The following is an 18,110-nucleotide window of genomic DNA, read 5'->3' as shown; positions in this document are numbered from 1 at the left end:
CTCTCAACCCTCTTGACAAACACCAAGATGGTCACCTTGGTAAACAAACAAAAAAAAAAAAACAAGTCAACGCCAACAACATAAAAAAAAGCCTTCAGCACCTAGTATTCCCAGGTGGTCTCCAATCCAGGTACTAGCAAGGCCCGACCCTGTTTAGCCTCTGAGATCAGAGGAGATCGGTCACTTTCAGGCTTATGTGCCCATAGGCATCTCTTTGGGCACTCTCAACCCTCTTGACAAATGCCAAGATAGTCACCTTGGGAAACAAGCGAAAAAAAAACAGGTCAATGTCAACAACATAAAAAGAAGACTACAGCACCTGGTATTCCAAAGCCATCTCCCATCCAGGAACTAACTAGGCCCAACCCTTCTTAGCCTCAGAGATGAGAAGAGATAGGGCTCTTTCAGGGTGATGCTGCTGTAAGCGAACTCTTTGGGCACTCTCAACCCTCTTGACAAATGCCAAGATGGTCATCTTGGGAAACAAGCGAAAAAAAAAAAATGAATCAACGCCAACAACATAAAAAGAAGCCTACAATAACTGGTATTGCCAGGTGGTCTCCCATCCAGGTACTAACTAGGCCTGACTCTTCTTAGCCTCCAAGATCAGATGAGATTGGGTGCTTTCAGAGTGCTCGGACTCTTTCCCCATCACTAATGGGACGAGGCAGGGGAGCCCTCTGTCTCCCCTAATTTTTATTCTGACACTGGAACCACTTATGTGTCACGTTCAGAATGACCCGAATATTACTGGCATATCCAAACCCTCGGCACACCACAAAATTGCGGCGTACGCTGACGATCTAATTTTTTTCGTCTCCAATCCACACATTTCGCTTCCCAATATACTCACGGCTCTCCGGCGATACGGCAGCCTATCAAACTATAAAATCAGTTGCACCGTCGGCTGTATTGAATATATCGGTCCCGGATGGTGAGGCCAAGAGGCTACGCTCCGCTTTTCCACTGAGCTGAAAAATCTATACGTTACCTGGGCGTTGACATCGCAGCGGATTTGGCGCAATTGTACCCGCTTAATTTTGTCCCTCTCCTGAATAGACTGAAATCTGATTTGGGAAACTGGCATGCTTTAACACTGACCTGGTTCGGGCGCTGTAATGCATTCAAAATGACGGCCCTCCCGTGGATCTTATACTTGTTCCAGACATTACCGATCTGGTTACCCCCAATTTTTTTCAGACAACTGCAGGTGCTGCTCCGGGACTTTATTTGGGTGCGCAAACCGCCCAGAGCCCGTTTGCAATTGCTTGCCAGACCAAAGGACAAGGGGGGTCTGGGTCTCCCAGATCTGAAACAATACAGAAATCTCAGAGATCACCCCGTAGTGGGAGCTACGTTGGCTGTTGTGCGGAGGTTGTTCCGCTGCACACACATTGCTCCCCTGCCGTCACCAATGTCTCCGGTTATAGGTAATCCAGACTTCCCACCGGGATTTACCAACAAGAAACTGCGACAGTTAACAGTGGTGGGGAAACAGCGTCTGGGAGACGTGTGGCCCTCGGGAGGGCTCCCGACCACGCAAACTGTCGCCGAGCTTTCTGACCCTCCGCTTGACTTGTTTAATGCTTATCAACTTCGTCACTTTCTTCTGGCCATACAAAGGGCCCCCTACACTCCTAGAGACCTGACGCCCTATGAATCCATCTGTCACAAAAAGGAACCTGTGCGACACACCCTCTCCCTCCTCTACAACCTATTAAGTAGTCAGGAGGAGGAGTCGACCCCACCATTTATCCACAAATGGGAGAGGGACTTTGGCATCACATTTACCCCACAACAGATAGGGAAGATCCTGACATTAGTACATAAAGCTACTCAAATACCCCAGACTTTCTTTCATGCGGTTCGCTCAATCTTTATCAAGTTCCTCTGGCGCGGAAAACATATGCGTATTGGTAGGGCAATGCTATTGCGACCGAAATTGCGGGGAGGTATTGGCTTCCCGGACCCTGCTCTATATTACACAGCGACGCACATGACACCGGTGGTTGACTGGTGCCGATGTTCTGCCATATACTGTCCGGCCATGATATAGTGTCCGCGCCGTACTGCGCATGCGCAGTACGGAGCAGACGAAGCTTCGGAAAATCTCTGAAGCTGAACGGCGCCTGCGCGGTGAGTGGAGGTGGTAGCCCCACCATCCAAGCGGACATAGGGTTGTGAATATTAGAGGGCCCCTCGCAGGCGAGCTTCGCTCGCCGCGCTTCGGGCTCGGCCTCGCTGCGCTCGGCTCTTTTATATTCTTACTCTATGTCCACTTGGATAGTGGGGATAGAACCTGGACTCAGTGCGCAGGTGGCGTTCATGCTCGGCAATTTTCGGAATCTGTGTTGCTGTGTACTGCGCATGCGCAGTACACAGCGGACACTATCCGATGGGGGACCATATGTGATAAGACACCGGCATGGGGAACTGAAGCTATGGGTCAAGCTAGAGCAGGAGATGGCGTGGGATTCACTGGCTGGTCTGCCTTGGGCGGGGAGGCCATTGGAGCCCTGTGTGACTACTATCTCTTTAGGCATTCTCAACCCTCTTGACAAACACCAAGATGGTCACTTTGGGAAACAAGCGAAAAAAAAACAGGTCAACGCCAACAACATAACAACATAAAAAGAAGTCTATGACACCTGGTATTCCCAGGCAGTCTCCCATCCAGGTACTAACAAGGCCCGACTCTTTTTAGCCTCCAACATCAAACGAGATTGGGTGCTTTCAGGGTGATGTGCCCGTAGGCAATCTCTTCAGGCACTTTCAACCCTATTGACAAACGTCAAGATGGTCACCTTGGGAAACAAGCAAAAAAAATAAAAATAAGTCGGAAGCTAGAGACAATACGGCCCGAGTCCTCAATTTAATCCATGCGGCGCATGTACAGGGAAGGCCCTTGCTTATGTTGACAACGGATGCGGAGAAGGCCTTTGACAGGGTGGCCTGGCACTTTATGCAGACCACCCTGGAACATATAGGTCTTGGCCCCAACATGATGAGCTGGGTAATGTCGCTTTACTCCACGCCGTCGGCAGCGGTACGGGTGAACGAGTGGTGCTCGAACTCTTTCCCCATCACTAATGGGATGAGGCAGGGGTGCCCTCTGTCTCCCCTAATTTTTATTCTGACACTGGAACCACTTATGTGTCACGTTTGGAATGACCCGAATATTACTGGCATATCCAAGCCCTCGGCACACCACAAAATTGCGGCGTACGCTGACGATCTAATTTTTTCCGTCTCCAATCCACACATTTTGCTTCCCAATATACTTGTGTCTCTACAGCGATACGGCAGCCTATCAAACTATAAAATCAATTGCGCCAAGTCAGCTGTATTGAATATATTGGTCCCAGGTGGTGAGGCCAAGAGGCTCCGCTCCGCTTTTCCATTCTACTGGGCTGAAAAATCTATACGTTACCTGGGCGTTGACATAGCAGCGGATTTAGCGCAATTGTACCCGCTTAATTTTGTCCCTCTCCTGGATAGACTGAAATCTGATTTGGGAAACTGGCATGCTTTAACACTGACCTGGTTCGGGCGCTGTAATGCATTCAAAATGACGGCCCTCCCGCGGATCTTATACATGTTACAGACATTACCGATCCGGTTACCCCCAATTTTTTTCAGACAACTGCAGGTGCTGCTCCGGGACTTTATTTAGGCGCGTAAACCGCCCAGAGCCCATTTGCAATTGCTTGCCAGACCAAAGGACAAGGGGGGTCTGGGTCTCCCAGATCTCAGACAATACTACAGCGTGACTCTGCTAGCGAGAGTCGTTGATTGGCATTGTAATGGCCCACACAAGCAGTGGGTGGAGATGGTGATTGAGGATGGTTCCATTCCCCTATTGACCTCCCCGTGGCTCCTGTCCTCCCTACCAAAAGACCTCAGAGGTCACCCCATAGTGGGAGCTACGTTGGCTGTTGTGCGGAGGTTGTTCCGCTGCACACACATTGCTCCCCTGCCGTCACCAATGACTCCGGTTATAGGTAATCCAGACTTCCCACCGGGATTTACCAACAAGAAACTGCGACAGTTGATAGTGGTGGGGAAACAGCGTCTGGGAGAGGTGTGGCCCTCGGGAGGGCTCCCGACCACGCAAACTGTCGCCGAGCTTTCTGACCCTCCGCTTGACTTGTTTAGTGCTTATCAACTTCGTCACTTTCTTCTGGCCATACAAAGGGCCCCCTACACTCCCAGAGACCTGACACCCTATAAATCCATCGGTCACAAAAGGGAACCTGTGCGACACACCCTCTCCCTCCTGTACAACCTATTGAGTAGTCAGGAGGAGGAGTCGACCCCCACCATTTATCCACAAATGGGAGAGGGACTTAGGTATCACATTTACCCCACAACAGATAGGGAAGATCCTGACCTTTGTACATAAAGCTTCCATCGCAAACCAATATCAAGAATCAGGATACAAGATAGTATCACTCTGGTATAGAGTCCCATACCTTCTGAATAAAATGGATAGATCGATCCCGAATGTTTGTTGGAGGTGAAATTCAGATACGGGGACCATGGGACACCTTTTCTGGGCATGTCCGGCCTTGAGGAACTTTTGGGTTCCCAGCAGCGTGCCTTCTACACTTGACCGAACAGCCTGTTCGAAAATACAAACAAACCCTCACGATGCAACTCCTGAACGCCGCCCGGGCCTGCATTCCCGCACTGTGGAGGCAACCTCAGCCCCCATCCAAGGTGCTGTGGTATTCCAAAGTCAATCATATTCTCCGGATGGAAGAATTGACCGCCACCCTTCACATTACTGAAGAGGCATTTAGTGTTACATGGAGGCCCTGGAGGTATTTTACTGGTACTCGAGACTACATTCGGGAGGTGAGCAGTGCCTCTGTCCCAGAAAACGACTGAACATCTAACGTTTACCTACGTAGGCCATGTCTGCCCTGGGTGGCATTCCCCCCCTCCCTTTTTGTCTTTATTTTTCTTTTTTTCCCCGCCGCCATCCCCCCACCTCCTCTCTCTCCGTCTTTGCACTCTCTTCTTCCCCCGTCCTCCCTTTTGACTATGCCTTGTCTCCTTACTAGCCTTCGGTGACCCAGAAGAACCCCAGGGTTCTGGACATGACCGGCTCATATTTTACTCTGGTTCACGTAGGTCATGATAAGCTGGCTCGCTGTGGTCCCAGTTGTTCTCCATGATTACATTTGTCTCAACGGAGCTGCACTACTCCGTTACTCAGTACTACTGTACTACATGTCGGAGGTGGGGTTTTTCTCTTTTCTGCATGAAACTGTAGGACTCCCCTCTGAGAACCCAGAGTTATTTGGCTGCCTATTTTTTGTTACCATGTAATTGTGACCCTGGGTCATGCTGTATGGTTGACTGTTATATTTATGTTCTACTTAATAAAAGAATAATAAAAATAAAAAAAATAAGTCAATGCCAACAACTTAAAACTAAAGCCTATGGCATCGAGAAATCCCAGGCGGTCTCCCATCCAGGTACTAACCAGCTCCCAACCCTGCTTAGCCTCTGAGATCAAATGCATGCTCAACCCTCTTGACAAACGCCAAGATGGTTACCTTGGGAAACAAACAAAAAAAACAAGTCAACGCCAACAACATAAAAAGAAGCCTGCGGCATTTGGAAAACCCAGGCGGTCTCCCATCCAGGTACAAACCAGGACCAACCCTGCTTAGGCTCTGAGACCAAACGAGATTGGGCTCTTTCAGGGTGTTGTGCCCGTAGGCAATTTCTTTGTGCACTCTCAACCCTCTTGACAAATGCCAAGATGGTCACCTTGGGAAACAAGGGAAAAAAAAACAGGTCAAAGCCAACAACATAAAAAGAATCCTACGGCATCCGGTATTCCCAGTCTCCCATCCAGGTACTAACCAGGCCCGACACTGTTTAGCCTCTGAGATCAGATGAGATTGGGCGCTTTCAGGGTGATGGGGCCGTAGGTGATCTCTTTGGGCACTCTCAACCCTCTTGTTAAACGCCAAGATGGTCACCTTGGTAAACAAGCGAAAATAAACAGGTAAACGCCAACAACATAAAAAGAAGCCTACGGCACCTGGTATTCACAGATGGTCTCCCATACAGGTATTAACAACCCTTTCTAGCCTCTGAGATCAGCGGAGATTGGGCGCTTTCAGGGTGATGTGCCCATAGGCAATCTCTTTGGGCACTCTCAACCAGGCCGTACACTGCTAGGCCTCCGAGATCAGATGAGATTGTGCGCTTTCAGGGTGATGTGGCCATAGGTGTTCTATTTAGACACTCTCAACCCTCTTGACAAATACCAAGATGGTCATCTTGGGAAACAAGTGAAAAAAAACAGGTCAACGCCAACAACATAGACCCTGGCGGTCTCCCATCTGACCCAGACCCTGCTTAGCCTCTGAGATTGGGCGCTTTCAGGGTGATGTGACCTCAGGCGAACGCTTCGGGACATACTCAAAACTCTTGACTGATGCTAAAATGGTCACCTTGGGAAACAAGCGAAAGAAAAACAAGTCAAAGCCAACAATATAAAAAGATTCCTATGGCACCTGTAATTAGGTACTATCCAGGCCGGACCCTGCTTAGCCTCTGAGATCAGATGAGATCGGGCGCTTTCAGGGGGATGTGGCTGTAGGAGATTTCTTTGGGCTCTCTCAGCCCTCTTGACAAATGTCAAGATGATCACCTTGGGAAACAAGCGGAAAAAAAAAAACATGTCAACGCCAACAAAATAAAAAGAATGCTACGGCACCTGGTATTCCTAGTTGGTCTCCCATCCAGTTACTAATCAGGCCCGACAATGCTTAGCCTCCGGGATCAGACAAGATCAGGCACTTTCAAGGTGATGGGGCCATAGGCGATCTCTTCGGGCACTCTCAACCATCTTGACAAACGCCAACATGGTCATCTTGGGAAACAAGCGAAAAAAACCAAGTCATTGCCAACATTGGAGGCTAAGCAGGGTTGGGCAATCAGTTTCCTTGCCTGAAATAGGCAACTCAGAACTGCCATCTGGCTGCTTCCTGGGTTTCCAACTCCTTCAACTAATCCCAGGAGACAATACTTCGCCTCCATCCCGGTGGAGGTTCCAAACACCCGATCAATGGTTCCTGTCACCTCTGTCCAGTAGCGGATCAACTTCGGGCATCTCCAAAACATGTGCATCATGTCTCCCCCCATGTTCCCGCACCGGGGGCAACTTGCGTGCGGCCGTTCGGCCAAACTGAAAAAGTTTACAAGGAGCATAATAGGTTCTATATAATAAGAACAGATGTGACATCCTCTGTGAGGAGAGCCACAATTCACCACAGGCAGGATTCCTGTGGCCAATTATAGCTCAGGGGGGTTTAGTACACACCCCACACTAGATAAGGCCGCCAGCGCGGCGGCCATGTATAGTGTGTTGCGGTGGTCAGGGAAAGAGGACGATAGGCAGGGACAGTGTCTTTACTGCTTGGGAACCTAGCACTGTTACAGTGGGTGTTATGTGCCTCCTGCACAGTACACACCTGAAGCTACCCTTTATTACTGGTGTTCAATTTCTGCAATACATGCATCTGCAGTGCACAAGTTAGAGTGGGTGTTGTGTGCCTCCTGCACAGTATACACCTTATTGCTGGTGTTCTGTTTCTGTAATACAGGAACCTAGCACTGTTACAGTGCTAGGGTGTACAGAGAAGCTGGTATATATAGAAGACTACACCATACAGAAGAAAGGCTAGTGAATACAGAATACAGACTCGTGTATGTAGATAGGCTTGAGTATACAGAGATGCTAGAGTAAACAGTGAGGCTGGGGTACACAGAGAGGCTAGTTTAAAGAGAGGCTAGTATATACAAAGATGTTAGTGTATATAGAGAGGTTAGTGTATAGAGAGAGTCGAGTGTATACAGAAAGGACAGTGCATATAGAGAAGCTAGTGTATACAGAAGACAGGCTTGGGTATACATCAAAGCTGACATTCTATACAGAAGACTGGGTAGTGTATACAGAGAGTCTAGTGGGTACAGAAGACAGGCTGGTGTATTCTAGCTAGTTTTTACAGTCTAGTGTATACAGAAGACAGGTTGTGGTATACAGAGAGTTTAGTGTATTCAGAGAGTCTAGTGTATACAGTCGGCGAGTGTATACATAAGACTGGCTAGTTTACACAGTGTTTACAGAGATGCAAGGGTGTACAGAGAAGCTGGTATATATAGAAGACTACAGCATACAGAAGAAAGGCTAGTGAATACAGAATACAGACTCGTTTATGTAGATAGGCTTGAGTATATAGAGATGCTAGAGTAAACAGTGAGGCTGGGGTACACAGAGAGGCTAATTTAAAGAGAGGCTAGTATATGCAAACATGTTAGTGTATATTGAGAGGTTAATGTATAGAGAGGGTCGAGAGTATACAGAAAGGAAAGTGCATATAGAGAGACTAGTGTATACAGAAGACAGGCTTGGGTATACATCCAAGTTGACAGTGTATACAGAAGACTGGGTAGTGTATACAGAGATTCTAGTGGGTACAGAAGACAGGCTGGTGTATTCTAGCTGGTTTTTACAGTCTAGCGTATACAGAAGACAGGCTGTGGTATATAGAGGCTATACCAGCGTGAGACTATCTTGTATCCTTATTCTTGATATTGGTTTGCGATGGAAGCTTTATGTACTAAGGTCAGGATCTTCCCTATCTGTTGTGGGGTAAATATGATGCCTAAGTCCCTCTCCCATTTGTGGATAAATGGTGGGGGTCGACTCCTCCTCCTGACTACTTAATAGGTTGTACAGGAGGGAGAGGGTGTGTCGCACAGGTTCCCTTTTGTGACAGATTAATTCATAGGGCGTCAGGTCTCTAGGAGTGTAGGGGGCCCTTTGTATGGCCAGAAGAAAGTGACGAAGTTGATAAGCACTAAACAAGTCAAGCGGAGGGTCAGAAGCTCGGCGACAGTTTGCGTGGTCGGGAGCCCTCCCGAGGGCCACACCTCTCCCAGACGCTGTTTCCCCACCACTGTCAACTGTTGCAGTTTCTTGTTGGTAAATCCCGGTGGGAAGTCTGAATTACCTATAACCGGAGTCATTGGTGACAGCAGGGGAGCAATGTGTGTGCAGCGGAACAACCTCCGCACAACAGCCAACATAGCTCCCACTACGGGGTGACCTCTGAGGTCTTTTGGTAGGGTGGACAGGAGCCACGGGGAGGTCAATAGGGGAATGGATCCATCCTCAATCTCCATCTCCACCCACTGCTTGTGTGGGCCATTACAATGCCAATCAACGACTCTCGCTAGCAGAGTCACTCTGTAGTATTGTCTGAGATCTGGGGGACCCAGACCCCCCTTGTCCTTTGGTCTGGCAAGCAATTGCAAACGGGCTCTGGGCGGTTTGCGCGCCCAAATAAAGTCCCGGAGCAGCACCTGCAGTTGTCTGAAAAAAATTGGGGGTAACCAGATCGGTAATGTCTGGAACATGTATAAGATCCGCGGGAGGGCCGTCATTTTGAATGCATTACAGCGCCCGAACCAGGTCAGTGTTAAAGCATGCCAGTTTCCCAAATCAGATTTCAGTCTATTCAGGAGAGGGACAAAATTAAGCGGGTACAATTGCGCTAAATCCGCAGGTAACGTATAGATTTTTCAGCCCAGTAGAATGGAAAAGCGGAGTGGAGCCTCTTGGCCTCACCATCCGGGACCGATATATTCAATACAGCCGACTTGGCGCAATTGATTTTATAGTTTGATAGGCTGCCGTATCGCTGGAGAGACGCAAGTATATTGGGAAGCAAAATGTGTGGATTGGAGACGGAAAAAATTATAACATCAGCGTACGCCGCAATTTTGTGGTGTGCCGAGGGTTTGGATATGGCAGTAATATTAGGGTCATTCCGAACGTGACACATAAGTGGTTCCAGTGTCAGAATAAAAATTAGGGGAGACAGATGGCACCCCTGCCTCATCCCATTAGTGATGGGGAAAGAGTCCGAGCACCACTCGTTCACCCGTACCGCTGCCGACGGTGTGGAGTAAAGCGACATCATCATGTTGGGGCCAAGACCTATCTATATGTTCCAGGGTGGCCTGCATAAAGTGCCAGGCCACCCTGTCAAAGGCCTTCTCCGCGTCCGTTGACAACATAAGCAAGGGCCTTCCCTGTACATGCGCCGCATGGATTAAATTGAGGACTCGGGCCGTATTGTCTCTAGCTTCCGACTTATTTTTATTTTTTTTGCTTGTTTCCCAAGGTGACAATCTTGGCGATTGTCAAAGTGCCTGAAGAGATTGCCTATGGGCACATCACCCTGAAAGCACCCGATCTCGTTTGATGTTGGAGGCTAAGAAGAGTCGGGCCTTGTTAGTACCTGGATGGGAGACTGCCTGGGAATACCAGGTGTCATAGACTTCTTTTTATGTTGTTGACGTTGACCTGTTTTTTTTTGCTTGTTTCCCAAAGTGACCATCTTGGTGTTTGTCAAGAGGGTTGAGAGTGCCTGAAGAGATTGCCTATGGCCACATCACTCTGAAAGCACCCAATCTCATGTGATTTTGGAGGCTAAGAAGAGTCGGGCCTGGTTAGTACCTGGATGGGAGACCACCTGGAAATACCAGTGATTGTAGGCTTCTTTTTATGTTGTTGGCGTTGATTCATTTTTTTTTTTTGCTTGTTTCCCAAGGTGACCATCTTGGCATTTGTCAAGAGGGTTGAGAGTGCCCAAAGAGATCGCTTACAGCAGCATCACCCTGAAAGAGCCCTATCTCTTCTCTTCTCTGAGGCTAAGAAGGGTTGGGCCTAGTTAGTACCTGGATGGGAGATGGCGTTGGAATACCAGGTGCCGTATTCTTCTTTTTATGTTGTTGACATTGACCTGTTTTTTTTCGCTTGTATCTCAAGGTGACTATCTTGGCATTTGTCAAGAGGGTTGAGAGTGCCTAAAGAGATCGCTTACAGCCTCATCACCCTGAAAGCACCCTATCTCTTCTGATCTCAGAGGCTAAGAAGGGTTGGGCCTAGTTAGTACTTGAATGGGAGATGGCCTTGGAATACCAGGTGCCGTATTCTTCTTTTTATGTTGTTGGCGTTGACCTGTTTTTTTTCGCTTGTTTCCCAGGGTGACTATCTTGGCACTTTTCAAGAGGGATGAGAGTGCCCAAAGAGATTTCCTATGGGCACATCACCCTGAAAGCGCCCAATCTCCGCTGATCTCAGAGGCTAGAAAGGGTCGCGCCTTGTTAATACCTGGATGGGAGACCGCCTGGAAATACTAGGTGCGGTAGGCTTCTTTTTATGTTGTTGGCGTTGACTTGTTTTTTTTGTTTGTTTCCCAAGGTGACCATCTTGGCGTTTGTCAAGAGGGTTGAGCGTGCCTGAAAAAATCTACTATGGCTGCATCACCCTGAAAGAGCCAAATCTCATTTGATCTCAGAGGCTATGCAGGGTTGGGACCTGGTTAGTACCTGGATGGGAGACCGCCTGGGATTTCTCGATGCCATAGGCTTTTTTTTTAAGTTGTTGGCATTGACTTATTTTTTTTTATTGTTTTATTCTTTTATTAAGTATAAGTAGAACAACATAAATATAACAGTCAACCATACAGCATGACCCAGGGTCACAATTACATGGTAACAAAAAATAGGAAGCAAAATAACTCTGGGTTCTCAGAGGGGAGTCCTAGAGTTTCATGCAGAAAAGAGAGAAACCCCACCTCCGACATGTAGTACAGTATAACTAATGCAGCTCCGTTCGGACAAATGTAATCATGGAGAACAACTGGGACCACAGCGAGCCAGCTTATCATGACCTATGTGAACCAGAGAAAAATATGAGCCAGTCGTGTCCAGAACCCTGGGGTTCTTCTGGGTCCCAAAGGCTAGTAAGGAGACAAGGCATAGTCAAAAGGGAGGACGGGGGAAGAAGAGAGTGCAAAGACGGAGAGAGAGGAGGGGGGGGGATGGCGGCGGGGAAAAAAAGAAAAATAAAGACAAAAAGGGAGGGGGGGGGGAATGCCACCCAGGGCAGACATGGCCTACGTAGGTAAACGTTAGATGTTCAGTCTTTTTCTGGGACAGGGGCGCTGCTCACCTCCCGAATGTAGTCTCAAGTACCAGTAAAATACCTGCAGGGCCTCCATGTAACACTAAATGCCTCTTCAGTGTTGTGAAGGGTGGCGGTCAATTCTTCCATCCGGAGAATATGATTGACTTTGGAATACCACAGCACCTTGGATGGGGGCTCAGGCTGGTCGGTCAAGTGTAGAAGGCACGCTGCTGGGTTGTCTGCGATATCTACATTTCTGAGAGTTTTTATCGTCCCGGTCACCTCCACCCAAAAGTTCGTCAAGGCCGGGCATGCCCAGAAAATGTGTCCCATGGTCCCCGTATCTGAATTGCACCTCCAACAAACATCTGGGATCGATCTATTCATTTTATTCAGAAGATATGGGACTCTACACCAGCGTGAGACTATCTTGTATCCTGATTCTTGATATTGGTTTGCGATGGAAGCTTTATGTACTAATGTCAGGATCTTCCCTATCTGTTGTGGGGTAAATGTGATGCCAAAGTCCCTCTCCCATTTGTGGATAAATGGTGGGGTCGACTCCTCCTCCTGACTACTTAATAGGTTGTACAGGAGGGAGAGGGTGTGTCGCACAGGTTCCTTTTTGTGACATATGGATTCATAGGGCGTCAGGTCTCTAGGAGTGTAGGGGGCCCTTTGTATGGCCAGAAGAAAGGGACAAAGTTGATAAGCACTAAACAAGTCAAGCGGAGGGTCAGAAAGCTCGGCGACAGTTTGCGTGGTCGGGAGCCCTCCCGAGGACCACACCTCTCCCAGAGGCTGTTTCCCCACCACTGTCAACTGTCGCAGTTTCTTGTTGGTAAATCCCGGTGGGAAGTCTGGATTACCTATAACCGGAGTCATTGGTGACGGCAGGGGAGCAATGTGTGTGCAGCGGAACAACCTCCGCACAACAGCCAACGTAGCTCCCACTACGGGGTGATCTCTGAGGTCTTTTGGTAGGGAAGACAGGAGCCACGGGGAGGTCAATAGGGGAATGGATCCATCCTCAATCTCCATCTCCACCCACTGCTTGTGTGGGCCATTACAATGCCAATCAACGACTCTCGCTAGCAGAGTCACTCTGTAGTATTGTCTGAGATCTGGGAGACCCAGACCCCCCTTGTCCTTTGGTCTGGCAAGCAATTGCAAACGGGCTCTGGGCGGTTTGTGCGCCCAAATAAAGTCCCGGAGCAGCACCTGCAGTTGTCTGAAAAAAATTGTGGGTAACCGGATCGGTAATGTCTGGAACAAGTATAAGATCCGCGGGAGGGCTGTCATTTTGAATGCATTACAGCGCCCGAACCAGGTCAGTTTTAAAGCATGCCAGTTTCCCAAATCAGATTTCAGTCTATTCAGGAGAGGGACAAAATTAAGCGGGTACAATTGCGCCAAATCCGCTGCGATGTCAACGCCCAGGTAACGTATAGATTTTTCAGCTCAGTAGAATGGAAAAGCGGAGCGTAGCCTCTTGGCCTCACCATCCGGGACCGATATATTCAATACAGCCGACGGTGCAGTTGATTTTATTGTTTGATAGGCTGCCGTATCGCCGGAGAGCCGCGAGTATATTGGGAAGCGAAATGTGTGGATTGGAGACGAAAAAAATTAGATTGTCAGCGCACGCCGCAATTTTGTGGTGTGCTGAGGGTTTGGATATGGCAGTAATATTCGGGTCATTCCGAACGTGACACATAAGTGGTTCCAGTGTCAGAATAAAAATTAGGGGAGACAGAGGGCACCCCTGCCTCGTCCCATTAGTGATGGGGAAACAGTCCAAGATTCGTTTTTTTTTTTTCGCTTGTTTCCCAAGGTGACCATCTTGGCATTTGTCAAGAGGGTTGAGAGTGCCCAAAGAGTTCGCTTACAGCAGCATCACCCTGAAAGAGCCCTATCTCTTCTCATCTCTGAGGCTAAGAAGGGTTGGGCCTAGTTAGTCCCTGGATGGGAGATGGCTTTGGAATACCATCTGCCGTAGTCTTCTTTTTATGTTGTTGACATTGATCTGTTTTTTTTTCGCTTGTTTCCCAAGGTGACTATCTTGGCATTTGTCAAGAGGGTTGAGAGTGCCCAAAGAGATTGCCTATGGGCACATAAGCCTAAAAGCGCCCGATCTCCTCTGATCTCAGAGGCTAAACAGGGTCGGGCCTTGCTAGTACCTGGATTGGAGACCACCTGGGAATACTAGGTGCTGAAGGCTTCTTTTTATGTTGTTGGCGTTGACTTGATTTTTTTGTTTGTTTCCCAAGGTGACCATATTGGCGTTAGTCAAGGTTGAGAGTGCCTGAAGAAATCTCCTACGGCCACACCACCCTGAAAGAGCCCAATCTCATCTGATCTCAGAGGCTAAGCAGGGTTGGGACCAGTTTAGTACCTGGATGGGAGACCGCCTGGGATTTCCAGATGCCGTAGGCTATTTTTTCCGCTTGTTTCCAAGGTGACCATCTTAGTGTTTGTCAAGAGAGTTGAGAGTGCCTACAGCCACATCACCCTGAATCTGTTCCATCTCATCTGATCTTGGAGGCTAAGCAGGGGCGGGCCTGGTTAATGCCTGGATGGGAGACCTCCTGGGAATACCAGGTGTCGTAGGCTTCTTTTTTTTTTCAAATATAATTTTTTATCCAATAGGGAAGTACATAATGCAACAGAGAAATACAGAGCAAAAAGCAGCTGAACAATACTTGATACAGGTATATTCGCAACTGTGAGTCTGCCTTCCATCAATCACAATGATTCGAGGCACGGATAAAGTACTGTACCAAGATCTAGGGTCACACAAACCCCAGGTCCCTCCAGCATAATCCATCCAGAGGGGGGTGTGGGGCCGTCATTCCCAATTTTCCACTTTTTCCAAAAGAGAGAGGGGGTGGAGGGGGTGAGAGATAGGGGAGGAAGGCAGAAAAGAGAAGGATTGAAAGATGAGAAAAGGAGAAGAGGGGACGAGACACGATGTCCAAGGGGCCAGTCAAGGAAAGCTCAGAGCACTAAGGCGATAGCAGGCGCATCCTTCCAGCAAGATTATAAAGGTATTCCAGATGTCTCAGGTTTGTTTAAAAAATTCTTCTTGAGTAATGAAAGGGGGGGAACATTTTTTCCAATAGAGAGGGATGCAGGATTTCGCCGCATTTATCACATGCCGTGAAATTGATTTTTTTGTACTTCTTAATGGGAATCTGTGAATGGTGCAAGAAAAAGAATGCAGCCTCTTCCTGGATGGAGAAGTCTGTGAATTTTTGTGTTATGCATCGGATCTCTGTCCAGAAGTCCACCAAGCTGGGGCAGGACCAAAAAATGTGCAGCAACGTGCCCTCTTCTTCTCCACACCTCCAGCATATGTTCGAGGAAGAGGGGAAACATTTCTGCAGCTTTGATGGTGTCAAATACCACCTGGTGAGAAGTTTAAAATTCGTCTTCTGTATCTTCGTGCACAGCGACATTTTGAGAGCCAAAGTGATAATGAGTTGTCTCTGTGCTGGGGAAAATGAGCAATTAAGGTCCTTTTCCCAGTTGGACAGACAGGTTAAGTGTGGGTAATCTGTTTGAGAGAGAATGTGGGCCAAAGGGCCTTCGCTCCTGCATAGAGTCTCAAACTCCGTCTGAGGGCGCGCAAACGTTTGAGGATTGGGGATGGAATGGAGAAAATGATGTCGTTGCGCCGCTCTCCAAAAAGGCAGTTGGAAAAGCCCTGTCGGATCTGTTAGGGTTGATTTTCCATCAATGACAAATTTAGACGCATTGTCTAGGTTGGAATTTCTAAGTGGGTCCCCAGTTCAAAGGTTGGATGGCCACGTATAGGGAATAGGGGGGAAGTCAAAGACGTGAGTGTGTTTTGGGTAGCGATCAGGTGACTGACTTTCAACTAAGCCCCTATAGTGGGATGTGACATAAATTCTGTGGGTAAATACTTATAGCACCACATGGCACTTCTTAGCGGAATTCGGGAGTGAACTTAGAAAGTTTGTTTCGATTCCAGTCCAATACGCGCCCCAGGAGTGTGGTCGGACCAAGTAATATGGCCGATGGAGGAAGAGCTCACCAAGTGCAGTTGGTCATGTGGAATCAAGAAGAAGTCTATCCTCAAGTATGATTTGTGAGGGGAAGAGCAAAAAGAGTAGTCCCTTTCCCCAGAGTGTTGCAGACGCCAGACATCAACTAATTGGTCATTCAGTAAACACTTAGTAATCCGCTTTCTAGAGGAAATGAGGAGCGAGGAGAAAGAGGCAGAAGTGTCAACCGATGGCGAAAGGGGACATTAAAGTCCCCACCTAATATCAACTGGCCCTCCCGAAAGTCACATAATCTGTGCAGGGTAGTTCTGAGGAACGTGTCTTGGTGATCATTGGGAGCGTACACAGTGGCAAATGTAAAAAGGCGCTCTCCAATGTGGCCCCTAAGAAAAAGATATCGGCCCCCAGGGTCCACCAAAGAATCCTGGAGAACCCAGGGGAGCCTGCTAGAGATCAGAATGGAGACTCCCTTGGTCTTAGAGGAGGGGTTAGTAGAGTGGTAGACCTTAGGGAAGGATCTCGACCATAGAAAGGGGAGGCTAGTATTTTTAAAATGTGTTTCTTGTATAAAGGCCACATCAGTACAGGAAGTCTTCAGTTCTCACAGGAGGATCCACCGTTTTTCAGGGGAGTTCAGTCCCTTAACGTTTAGAGAGGTGACCTTGACTGAGTCTGCCATCGCTCCTCTGGGAGGGGGAGGGGGACGTCAGAGAAAAGCAAAGAAAGTTGAACCAAGGTAGGTTTTGGGTAGGTAATGCATGGCGGGAACTAAGGGGGAGAAAGGAAGGGCAAATGGAAGGAAAGATAAAGGGAAAAAAAGGCTGGGCACTTCAACCCCAGGGGGAGAGGGAAATTAAGGGTTGTCCGCACTCAACAGTACAGGAAGGGTATACTAAAACAGCACAATTATGCTATAGCGCTTACCAGATGTACACTGGGTTTAAAGCGCTGTCCTACTTGGGTTGGTGGGTAGACAGGTCAAGAGGGAGCCCCCGAATCCTAGTCCCCCCAGTCCCGGCAGTGGTAAATGTCACGTCTGATACCAGTATGCAAATAAAAGACAATCAGTAACATCATAGAACCAAAAAACAATAGTATAACCAAAACAGAGGTAGAGCATATAACTGTCAGCACTGAGGGGTCTCCTCGGCTCGCCCTAAACATAGGCATGCATGAGGGAGCCCGTAGCAACAGAAAAGGCATCACAGAATGGGATCCACGACCCCCGTCCCATACCCCTAAAGTACATGCAGTCACCGAACAAATGCATTTCTCCCTTTGGCAGATTGTCCTCTCCTTACCCCCTCTCCCCCGCCCACGCCCCGGGGGGAAAAGGGGCAGGGAAGGGGGGGAGGGGGGAGTGGAAGGGGGGAAAGGGGGAGTGAAAGGGGGGAAAGGGGGAGGTAAAGGAGGGAAGGGTGGGAAGGGGGGGAAAGGGAGGGGGGAAACAGGGGAGAGGGGACAAACATGCGGATATGTCAAGTCCTTTAGCGCACTCCCACCAGCAAACACCCGGACCCCAAAAAATTTAAACTCCTCCCCTCCATGGTCACCACATCAAGATGAAAGAGGAGCAGCCCTGGTCGGTGCATGGAAAATCCGTCAGGCAAATGGCTGGGGCCACCATCCCTCCATCCAACGGGAGACTTCATCCGAGCAGCAGTCCTGGGGCCCGCCAATTAGTGTCTCTCCTGCATCGCCATCGGGGGCTGTGTAGAGCATCCAGTAAGGGGTAAATCCTCCAGGGGGGTCCAGAGTCACACTGGAGGGAAGCAGTGTCTTGTACCAATAGGCTCAATAAATAAGTCATCAGGGTCCCCGAAAGCTGCAGAAGGCAATGTCGGCAAAGAGTAGGTGGGAGCCAGAGGGGGGGCGAGGGGCGCAACCAGGGGGAGGGGACACATATGCGGGAATGTCTAGCCCTTCCAGTACAGTGCACTAGGTATCACTCAGACCCCCCAAAGTGCAACTCCCCCATCTAAGGTCAAGACTCCAGAAGGGAAGATGAGCCGCCCTGGTCTGTACATGAAAGAACCTGCTGCCAAGGGGTTGGGGCCATCATCCCTTCCTCCAATGGG

At 48.7% G+C, this 18,110-nt stretch overlaps 3 pseudogenes; all 3 read left to right on the top strand.

Annotated features, from left to right (window-relative positions):
- Nucleotides 1–10,471: 10,471 nt before the first annotated feature.
- On the top strand, nt 10,472–10,590 carry LOC144000175 (5S ribosomal RNA; annotated as a pseudogene).
- Nucleotides 10,591–14,320: 3,730 nt separating this feature from the next.
- On the top strand, nt 14,321–14,440 carry LOC144000249 (5S ribosomal RNA; annotated as a pseudogene).
- A 58-nt stretch (nt 14,441–14,498) lies between these two features.
- Nucleotides 14,499–14,617, top strand: LOC144000196 (5S ribosomal RNA; annotated as a pseudogene).
- The last annotated feature ends 3,493 nt before the right edge of the window (nt 14,618–18,110 follow it).

This window comes from Lithobates pipiens, unplaced genomic scaffold (genome assembly GCF_037356315.1).
Source record: "Lithobates pipiens isolate NorthernLeopardFrog02 unplaced genomic scaffold, aLitPip1_a1.2 Scaffold_191, whole genome shotgun sequence".
NCBI lineage: Eukaryota > Metazoa > Chordata > Amphibia > Anura > Ranidae > Lithobates > Lithobates pipiens.
This window is presented reverse-complemented; position numbering and strand designations above follow the sequence as displayed.